Below are 11,646 nucleotides of genomic sequence, written 5' to 3'. Positions count from 1 at the left end.
GGTAATGGTTGAGAGGGGATTCCAGTGGTGCTTGAAGGTTGGTTACTGGAGTTTTATGCTGAACCAAGCTGTGTCATAAAAGCTTGCAGAGTAGAGGTGAGACCATTCAGACTGGCGTTAATAGTGTTCACGATGGTACTTTCCATGGCCAGTTGTCTTTTCTCAAAAGCTTGTAATAAATCTTCATTAGAAGATACAGAAGAATGAGTAAATTGAGAGGTTTGCTGTTGATTGTTCGGTGGTCCTTGGTTTTGCCTCAGGTGAGGTGCTCGGTAAGGTTGATTTTGCTGCCTGTTGTTGTTATTATTCCACCTCTGATTTTCCTGATTATCTCTGCCTCCCCTGTTATTGTTGTCCCCCCAATTCTGGTTTGAATTGTCCTGCCATCCATGGTTATTATTTCCACTTTGATTGTACCCTTGGTTGGGGCGGTCATAGAAGTTGTGAGTGGATGCCACCATGTTGTCTTCTTGTTGGAGCTGCGGGCATTCATCAGTGTAATGGCTGTAATCAGCACAAATTCCGCAAATTCTTTGTGGGACTAGTTGTTGGTTTTGCTGCGGTTGAGTTTGCTGAGCTTGTTGATTCAACTGCATTTGCTTCAGCAGGTTGGTCATCTCACAAATGCTTTGAGTTAGAGCAGCAGTCTCTCTGCCAAAAAATACTTCTGCAACGGCTTTTGAACGGCCTTGCTTCTGTCTGTGGTTTCGAGTAGATTCAGCTAAATCACTGATCAATTGCCAAGCTTCATCAGTGGTCTTGTACTTCTTCATAGACCCATTGCTGGCACTTTCCAATGTGGTCTTATCTTGGGGCCTCATACCTTGTGTGATATAGCTGAGTAGCACGATCTTGTCAATCATGTGGTGGGGGCATGCTTCCAGAAGATTATTGAAGCGCTCCCAGTATTCAAAGAGAGTCTCATTGTCATCCTGAACAATTGTAGAGATATCCTTCCTCAGTTTATCAGTAACTTCAGATGGAAAGAATTTCTCTAGAAACTCCTTTCTGAGTGTATCCCAGTTGGATACATTTGCTATAGGTTGAGTGTAGTACCACTCTCTTGCTTTTCTCTCAAGAGAGAACGGAAAAGCTTTCAGCAGAATTGAAGTTTCATCAGTACCATCACGCCTGACAGTAGAACAGGCTGCCTGGAAATCTCTCAAGTGCTTGATAGGCTCTTGAGCAGGTAGGCCATGAAACTTGGGCATCAAATTTAACAGTGCGGTCTTTATTTCAAAATCTGTAGCTACCGCTGGATGATGCGCTTGAAACGGTTGCATTGTAAAATCAGGAGCTCCTTCCTCCTGAATGGTAACTCTTCTAGCTGCCATGTTTTCTGCACGTAAAACAACCGAATCAGTAGAACGGGGGCAGGTTTCTTCCTCAGATTCACTTTCAGATCCGCCCTCAGAGCGGGCTAACCTACGCTGTTCTCGCCTTATTCGTGAAATTGTTCTTTCAATTTCAGGATTGAATATTAGCAAGCGCGGATCAGGAAGTGAACGTGTCATTTGACGGAAGAAACATGCAGCTCATAGTAGCAAAATTAAATAAAATGAAAATAAATAAATTCTAATTAATAAAATTAGCACTCTATTGCAACTCCCCGGCAACGGCGCCAAAAATTGATGGGAAGCAGAAGCTGATGAATTAAAAAATTATTAAAATTGATACGTTGCAAGTATAGTTCTTAATTCACCGAAAATCTGCCTATCAATTTAGAAATGTGTCACAAAGAGTTTAAATCAAAATTACTGGGAGTTTTAAGTCCCAGGTCGTCTCCCAACGAGTTGCAGAGAAGGGTGCTATCTTATTAATCAAAGGTTCGAAGAAATTGAGGTAAGTAAATTGGAATGTAAACTGAGGGAAATTAAATGATATGAATAAAAGCCTTGACTGGGAATTGATTAGTTAGAATCTCTATCATTGATGGAGTGATTTTTTAGATTGATTTATAATTAACGGTTACTCTATTTAGTTATCCTTTACTAGGTAAGGGAAAGTCAAACAAGTTGGATTACTAGATCCGTTCACGAGTTATAACCCACTTAGTTCAAAGGGATTGGCGTTGGTGACAGGATAGCAATTCAACAATTCACCCAATTACAATTTTCCTTTCAATCCTTCCAACTCAAGAGTTCCTTTTCAATCAATTCCCCATCAAGTAATGAAACTACTCACGCATTGTAAGTAATAAATCCATAACACATAAAAGGGAATTAAAAGAAGACATGATTATTGGAATTGAAATTGAATTAAAAGGAAATAATCCTTGCATTAATTAATCATAAAAGTATCTGAATGAAAAAATTGAACATAGCGAAGAACATGGAAGAATAAAACCAAGTTAAGAGAACAAACTAGAATGATGAAGTCTTGATGAGGAAATAACTCTTCTCAATGTTCCAATTCTAAGGCCAATTGAAAATCAAAATTCTAAAAACTAGAGAGAGAAAAAACCTAAGAGAGAGTAAAAAACTAGATCTAAAACTACTGAATGTATGTATGTGTTGTTTCTGCATATTCTCTGACTCTAGTCTGCTGTTCTGGGCCGAAAACTGGGCCAAAATAAGGTCCAAAATCGCCCCCAGCGAATTCTGCAGATTATGCAGATCGCACATGTCACGCGATCGCGTCGTCCATGCGGACGCGTCGCTTGCGCTTTTTCCTCTCCACGCGTTCGCGTCGTCCACGCTACCGCGTCGCTTGCGCTTTTCAATTCGCGTGGCCGCGCAAGCCATGCGGCTGCGTCACTGCAATTTGGCGCTCCTTCGCGCGGTCGCGTGAGCTATGCGACCGCGTCACTTCTCGCTGGTTATCTCCTCAAATTCTTGTGTTCCTTCCATTTTTGCTAGCTTCCTCTCCGACCTCCATCTCATTCATGCCCTATAAAGCCTGAAACACTTGACACACAGATCACGGCATCGAATGGAATAAAAGAGAATTAAAATTAAATAATTAAAGTCTCTAGGAAGCAATTTTCAAACATGTACTAAATTCAGGAAGGAAATCTAAATGCATGCTAAATTGATGAATAAGTTGGTAAGGATCATGACAAAACCACACAATTAAACACAATATAAACTATAAAATAGTGGCTTATCACGGTTCATCTTGTTGCTTAGATTAGGTACTTTTCTTTTTATTTTTAAGAATGAATTCTAGAGTTTCAAGGTGATGTTCTTATCATCACAAAAGCTGATTGATTCTCTTCAATTTAGCTGCTGAATGTAATGTCCTGCTGAAGCTTGGCTAGCCATGTCTAATCTTTTTAGACTGAGGCTTTAGACTAACATTGCATGATTCCTGGAATTCTTATTAAAAAGTTTTGAATCTCTTTATTCTCTTTTCCATATGATTTTCGAAAAATCACAAAAAAAATTTATAAAATCATAAAAATAAAAAATATTTTATGTATTTTAGTGTCAATTTTTAAGTTTGGTGTCTTGCATGCATTGTTTATTTGATCTTAGTTGCATTTTTTATTGTTTTTCATCATTAAAAATTCAAAAATATTTTCAAAATTATGTCTTTTCAAGTCAATAATACAGAGAATTGAAGATTCAGAACATTCAGCAGAGGAATTAAACAGAAAAAATTAGGCATTCAAAACGCCCAATGAAGAAGGAAAACTGGCGTTTAAACACCAGCCAGGGTACCTGGCTGGGCGTTTAACGCCCAAAAAGATAGGATTTTGGGCGTTAAACGCCAGCATGACACTAGAGGAAAGATTTTGTTTTTAATTCAAATCTTTTTCAAATTTTCATAATTTTTCAAAATTAAATCTTTTTCAAATCATATATTTTCAATCATATCTCTTTAAAATCAATTTCTTTCCATTTTTTTTATTTTCGAAAATCCTTGCTATAATTAATGATTTATTTCAAAATTTTCAAGTTGTTACTTGCCTATTAAGAAAGGATCAAATTTTAAATTTTTAGAATCATATCTTTTAATTTCTTTTTAGTCAAGTAATCAACTTTAATTTTAAAACTTTCTTTTTTTAAAATTGATTTTCAATCATATATTCTCAATCATATCTTTTCAATCACATCCTTTTCAAAATTAACTCTCAATCGTATCTTTTTTATTTCTAATTTCAAAATCTTTTTCAAAAATCACTTAATTTCTTTCCCAATCTTAATTTTCGAAAATCTCAATCAAATTTTCAAATTTCTTTTTATTATTTCAAAATCTTTTAATTTATTTTCGAAAATTCTTCCCCTCTTCTCACATCCTTCTATTTAAGGGACTAACACTCCTCCTCAAGGTGCAATTCAAACTCTATCCCTCTTGATAAGTTCGAATTCTCTTCTATCTACCTCCTCCTTCTATTCTTCTTTTCCTCTGACACCTCAAGGAATCTCTATACTGTGACATAGAGGATTTCCTACTTTCTTGTTCTCTTCTCTTTCATATGAGCAGGAGCAAAGATAAAGGCATACTTGTTCAAGCTAATCCTGAACCTGAAAGAACCTTGAAGAGAAAGCTAAGAGAAGCTAAAGCACAATTCTCTCTAGAGGGCCTAACAGAGCTTTTCAAAGAAGAAGAAACAATGGCAGCTGAAAACAACAATGCCAATAATGCAAGGAAGGTGCTTGGTGACTTTACTGCACCTACTCCCGACTTCTATGGGAGAAGCATCTCAATCCCTGCCATTGGAGCGAACAACTTTGAGCTTAAGCCTCAATTAGTTTCTCTAATGCAACAGAATTGCAAGTTTCATGGACTTCCATTGGAAGATCCTCATCAGTTCTTAGCAGAATTCTTGCAAATCTATGACACTGTCAAGACCAATGGGGTTGACCCTGAAGTCTACAAACTTATGCTCTTCCCTTTTGCTGTAAGAGACAAAGCTAGGACATGGTTAGACTCACAACCTAAAGAAAGCCTGAACTCTTGGAAAAAGCTAGTCAATGCCTTCTTGGCAAAGTTCTTTCCACCTCAAAAATTGAGTAAACTTAGAGTGGAAGTCCAAACCTTCAGACAGAAGGAAGGTGAATCCCTCTATGACGCTTGGGAAAGATACAAGCAATTGATCAGAAGGTGCCCTTCTGACATGCTTTCAGAATGGAGTATCATAGGAATCTTCTATGATGGTCTGTCTGAACTGTCCAAGATGTCATTGGATAGCTCTGCTGGAGGATCTCTTCATCTGAAGAAGACACCTGCAGAAGCTCAGGAACTCATTGAAATGGTTGCAAATAACCAATTCATGTACACTTTTGAAAGGAATCCTGTGAATAATGGGACAAACCAGAAGAAAGGAGTTCTTAAGATTGATACTCTGAATACCATATTGGCTCAGAATAAGATATTGACTCATCAAGTCAATATGATTTCTTAGAGTCTGTCTGGAATGCAAGCAGCAACAGGCAGTACTAAGGGAGCTTCCTCTGAAGAAGAAGCTTATGATCCTGAGAACCCAGCAATGGAAGAGGTGAATTACATGGGAGAACCCTATGGAAACACCTATAATCCTTCATGGAGAAATCATCCAAATCTCTCATGGAAGGATCAATAGAGACCTCAACAAGGTTTCAACAACAATAATGGTGGAAGAAACAGGTTTAGCAATAGCAAGCCTTTTCCATCATCTTCTCAGCAACAGACAGAGAATTCTAAGCAGAGCCACTCTGACTTAGCAACCATTGTCTCTGATCTAATCAAAACCACTCAAAGTTTCATGACTGAAAGAAGGTCCTCTATTAGAAATTTGGAGGCACAAGTGGGTCAGCTGAGTAAGAAAATTACTGAACTCCCTCCTAGTATTCTCCCAAGCAATACAGAAGAGAATCCAAAAAGAGACCATAGAGATTCTATTGAATTTACTTTTGCCATTCTTGAGCTCTGATGAGTATTCTTCCTCTGAAGAGGATGAAGATGTTACTGAAGAGCAAGTTGCTAAGTACCTTGGAGCAATCATGAAGCTAAATGCCAAGTTGTTTGGTAATGAGACTTGGGAGGATGAACCTCCATTGCTCATCAAAGAACTGGATGACTTGACTAGGCAGAAATTACCTCTGAAGAGACAAGACCCCGGAAAATTCTCAATCCCTTGTACCATAGGCACCATGACCTTTGAGAAGGCTCTGTATGACTTGGGGTCAAGTATAAACCTTATGCCTCTCTCTGTAATGGAGAAGCTAGGGATCATTGAGGTACAAGCTGCTAGAATCTCACTAGAGATGGCAGACAATTCAAAGAAACAGGCTTATGAACTTGTAGAGGATGTCTTGGTAAAGGCTGAAGGCCACTACATCCCTGTTGACTTCATAATCCTAGAGACTGGGAAGTGTATGGATGAATCCATCATCCTTGGCAGACCCTTCCTAGCCACAGCAAAAGCTGTGATTGATGTTGACAGAGGAGAATTGATTATTCAAGTGAATGAAGACTCCCTTGTGTTTAAAGCTCAACGATATCCCGCTGTAACCATGGAGAGGAAGCATGAAGAGCTTCTCTCAATACAGAGTCAAACAGAGCCCCCACAGTCAAACCCTAAGTTTGGTGTTGGGAGGCCACAACCAAACTTTAAGTTTGGTGTTGAACCCCCACATTCAAAATCTAAGTTTGGTGTTGGGAGGTTCCAACATTTCTCTGAACATCTGTGAGGCTCCATGAGAGCCCACTGTCAAGCTATAGACATTAAAGAAGCGCTTGTTGGGAGGTAACCCAATCTTTAATTATCTATATTAAATTTCTATTTTCTTTTGTTATTTTATGTTTTCTGTAGGTTGATGATCATGTGAAGTCACAAAAACAATTGAAAAAGCAAAAACAGACTGAAAAACAGAATGAAAAATAGAACACCCTGGAGGAGAAACTTACTGGCATTTAAACGCTAGTAAGGGTAGCAGAATGGGCGTTAAACGCCCAGTCTGGCACCATTCTGGGCGTTTAACGCCAGAAATGGGCACTAGACTGGCATTTAATGCCAGGAATGGGCAAGAAGCTGGCGTTAAACGCCAGAAATGGGCAGCAGCCTGGTGTTTAACGCCAGGATTGGCAGAGAGGGGCATTTTTGCAGACCACTTGGTGCAGGGATGAGATATCCTTGACACCTCAGGATCTGTGGACCCCACAGGATCCCCACCTATCCCACCTCTCTCTCTCTCTTCTTCACCCATTCACCAATCACCTCAATACCTCTTCCACAAAAACCCTCACCTATCAAATCCCATCATTCTCTTCACCACTCACATCCATCCTTCATAAAACCCCACCTACCTCACCATTCAAATTCAAACCACTTTCCCACCCAAATCCACCCATAATGGCCAAACCATACCCCCCTCTCCACTCCTATATAAACCCATCTTCACTCCTTCATTTTCACACAACATACACACTACTTCTCCCCCTTGGCCGAAATACTAAGCCCCCTCCATCTCCTCTATTTCTTCTTCTTCCATTCTCTTCTTTCTTCTTTTGCTCGAGAACAAGCAAACCTTCTAAGTTTGGTGTGGTAAAAGCGTTGCTTTTTATTTTTCCATAACTATTTATGGCACCTAAGGCCAGAGAAACCTCTAGAAAGAGGAAAGGGAAGGCAAAAGCTTCTACCTCCGAGTCATGGGAGATAGAGAGATTCATCTCAAGGGTGCATCAAGACCACTTCTATGAAGTTGTGGCCAAGAAGAAGGTGATCCCCGAGGTCCCTTTTAAGCTCAGAAAGGGCAAATATCCGGAGATCCGACATGAGATCCGAAGAAGAGGTTGGGAAGTTCTCACCAACCCCATTCAACAAGTCGGGATCTTAATGGTTCAAGAGTTCTATGCCAATGCATGGATCACCAAGAACCATGATCAAAGTGTGAACCTGGACCCTAAGAATTGGCTTACAATGGTTCGGGAGAAATACTTAGATTTTAGTCCGGAAAATGTAAGGTTGGCATTCAACTTGCCCATGATGCAAGAAGATGCACACCCATACACTAGAAGGGTCAACTTTGATCAAAGGTTGGACCAAGTCCTCATGGACATCTGTGAAGAGGGCGCCCAATGGAAGAGAGATTCAAAAGGGAAGCCGGTTCAACTAAGAAGGCATGACCTCAAGCCCGTGGCTAGGAGATGGTTGGAGTTCATCCAACGCTCGATCATTCCCACTAGCAACTGATCTGAAGTTACTATAGACCGAGCCATCATGATCCATAGCATCATGATTGGAGAGGAAGTAGAAGTTCATGAGGTTATCTCCCAAGAACTCTACAAGGTGGCGAACAAGCCCTCTACTTTGGCAAGGTTAGCCTTTCCTCACCTCATTTGTCACATCTGCAATTTAGCTGGAATTGACATAGAAGAAGACATCCTCATTGATGAGGATAAGCCCATCACTAAGAAAAGGATGGAGCAAACAAGAGATCCCACTCATGAACATGAGGAAATTCCTCACCATGAAATCCCTGAGATGCCTCAAGGGATGCAGTTTCCTCCACAAAACTATTGGGAGCAAATCAACACCTCCCTAGGAGAATTAAGTTCTAATATGGGACAACTAAGGGTGGAGCACCAAAAGCATTCCATCCTCCTCCATGAAATTAGAGAAGACCAAAGAACCATGAGAGAGGAGCAACAAAAGCAAGGAAGAGACATTGAGAAGCTCAAGCACTCCATAAGATCTTCAAGAGGAAGAACAAGCTGCCATCACTAAGGTGGACCCGTTCTTTTATTTCCTTGTTCTTTATTTTCCTGTTTTTCGACAATTATGCTTTATGTTTATTTATATTTGTGTCTTTATTACATGATCATTAGTGTCTTAGTGTCTATGCCTTAAAGCAATGAAAATGAATCCATCACCTTTCTTAAATGAAAAATGTTTTTAATTGAAAAAGAAAAAGAAGTGCATGAATTTCGAATTTTAAAACAGTTTAATTATTTTGATGTGGTGGCAATACTTTTGTCTTTCTGAATGAATGCTTGAACAGTGCATATTTTTGATACTGTTGATTCATGAATGTTAAAATTGTTGGCTCTTGAAAGAATGATGGAAAAGGAGAAATATTATTTGATAATTTGAAAAAACATAAAATTGATTCTTGAAGCAAGAAAAAGCAGTGAAAAGCTTGCAGAAAAAAAGGATATATGCGAAAAAAAAAGAGAGAAAGAAAAAGCAAGCAGAAAAAGCCAATAGCTCTTAAAACCAAAAGGCAAGGGTGAAAAAAAGGGATCCAAGGCTTTGAGCATCAGTGGATAGGAGGGTCCACAGGAATAAAATCCTGGCCTAAGCAGCTAAACCAAGCTATCCCTAACCATGTGCTTGTGGCGTGAAGGTGTCAAGTGAAAACTTGAGACTGAGCGGTTAAAGTCGTGGTCCAAAAGCAAAAAGAGTGTGCTTAAGAGCTCTGGACACCTCTAATTGGGGACTCTAGCAAAGCTGACTCACAATCTGAAAAGGTTCACCCAGTTATGTGTCTGTGGCATTTATGTATCCGGTGGTAATATTGGAAAACAAAATGCTTTGGGTCACGGCCAAGACTCATAAAGTAGTTGTGTTCAAGAATCAACATACTTAACTAGGAGAATCAATAACACTATCTGGATTCTGAGTTCCTATAGATGCCAATCATTCTGAACTTCAAGGGATAAAGTGAGATGCCAAAACTGTTCAGAAGCAAAAAGCTAAAAGCCCCACTCATCTAATTAATACTAATCTTCATAGATGTTTTTGGAATTCATTGTACATTCTATTCTTTTTATCCTATTTGATTTTTAGTTGCTTGGGGACAAGCAACAATTTAAGTTTGGTATTGTGATGAGCGGATAATTTATACGCTTTTTGGCATTGTTTTTAGTATGTTTTTAGTATGTTTTAGTTAGTTTTTATTATGTTTTTATTAGTTTTTATTTAAAAATCACTCTTCTAGACTTTACTATGAGTTTGTATATTTTTCTATGATTTCAGGTATTTTCTGGCTAAAATTGAGGGACCTGAGCAAAAATCTGATTCAGAGGCTGAAAAAGGACTGCAAATGCTGTTGGATTCTGACCTCCCTGCACTCGAAGTATATTTTCTGGAACTACAGAAGCCCAATTGGTGCGCTCTCAATTGCGTTGGAAAGTAGACATCCTGGGTTTTCCAGAAATATATAATAGTCTATACTTTGTCCGAGATTTGATGGCCCAAACAGGCGTTCCAAGTCAGCTCAAGAATTCTGGCGTTTAACGCCAGAACTGGCACAAAAGCTGGAGTTAAACGCCCAAACTGGCACAAAAGCTGGCGTTTAACTCCAAGAAAAGTCTCTACACATGGAAGCTTCAATGCTCAGCCCAAGCACACACCAAGTGGGCCCGGAAGAATATTTCTGCATTAATTACTAATTTCTGTAAACCCTAGGCTACTAGTTCTCTATAAATAGGACCTTTTGCTATTGTATACACATCTTTGGACATTTAGTCCCTAGAACTTGGAGGCTGGCCATTTGGCCATGCTTACACCATTATCACTTTTGTATTTTCAACGGTGGAGTTTCTACACACCATAGATTAAGGTGTGGAGCTTTGCTGTTCTTCATGAATTAATACAAGTACTATTGTTTTTCTATTCAACTCAAGTCTATTTCTTCTCCAAGATATTCATTCGCACCCAAGAACATGATGAATGTGATGATTATGTGACACTCATCACCATTCTCACCTATGATCGCGTGACTGATAACCACTTCCGTTCTACATGCAAATAAGCTTGAATGTGTATCTCTTGGGTTTCTAATCTAAGATTAGAACCTTCGTGGTATAGGCTAGAATTATTGGCGGTCATTCTTGAGATCCGAAAAGTCTAAACCTTGTCTGTGGTATTCCGAGTAGGATCTGGGAAGGGATGACTGTGACGAGCTTCAAACTCGCGATTGTTGGGCGTGTGACAGACGCAAAAGGATCAATGGATCCTATTCCAACATGATCGAGAACCGACAGATGATTAGCCGTGCGGTGACAGCGCATTTGGAACATTTTGACTGAGAGGATGGAAAGTAGCCATTGACAACGGTGATGCCCAACATAAAGCTTGCCATGGAAAGGAGTATAAATGATTGGAAGAAGGCAATAGGAAAGCAGAGGTTCAAGAGGAACAAAGCATCTTCATACGCTTATCTGAAATTCCTACCAATGAATTACATAAGTATCTCTATCTTTACTTTATGTTTTATTTATCTTTTAATTATCAATCCTCTATAACCCTTTGAATCCGCCTGACTGAGATTTACAAGATGACCATAGCTTGCTTCAAGCCGACAGTCTCCGTGGGATCGACCCTTACTCACGTAAGGTATTACTTGGACGACCCAGTGCACTTGCTGGTTAGTTGTGCGGAATTGTGACAAAGTGTGATTCACGTTTGAGAGCTCTAAGTCCTTTGGCACCATTGTTGATGATCACAATTTCGTGCACCATGCACCCATAGCTAATTATTTGGTTAATCGTACATTTCCTCCAAATTTTTCTAAGCATCAAAAGGACAAGCTCAAGAGCGAGTCCAAGTATTACATATAGGATGACCCATATTTGTGGAGATATGGTGCTAACCAAATAATTAGAAAGTGTGTTCCACAATCTGAAATCCAGTCTATTTTAAAGGCATGCCACTCTTCCAAGAGTGGTGGACACTTTGGTCCTCAAAGAACTCGAAGAAATATTTTAGACTGTGGA

The 11,646-nt window shown here is 39.4% G+C and overlaps 1 non-coding gene across 1 annotated transcript; it reads left to right on the top strand.

Annotated features, from left to right (window-relative positions):
• Nucleotides 1-857: 857 nt before the first annotated feature.
• On the top strand, nt 858-965 carry LOC148562232 (small nucleolar RNA R71). Its single transcript, XR_015887801.1, has one exon. It is a non-coding gene; the product is annotated as a small nucleolar RNA R71 (small nucleolar RNA).
• Nucleotides 966-11,646: the final 10,681 nt, after the last annotated feature.

This window comes from Arachis ipaensis, chromosome B6 (genome assembly GCF_059453495.1).
Source record: "Arachis ipaensis isolate K30076 ecotype BB chromosome B6, ASM5945349v1, whole genome shotgun sequence".
Classification (NCBI taxonomy): domain Eukaryota; kingdom Viridiplantae; phylum Streptophyta; class Magnoliopsida; order Fabales; family Fabaceae; genus Arachis; species Arachis ipaensis.
The sequence above is the reverse complement of the archived record's forward strand: the minus strand, read 5'-3'. Positions and strand labels throughout refer to the sequence as shown.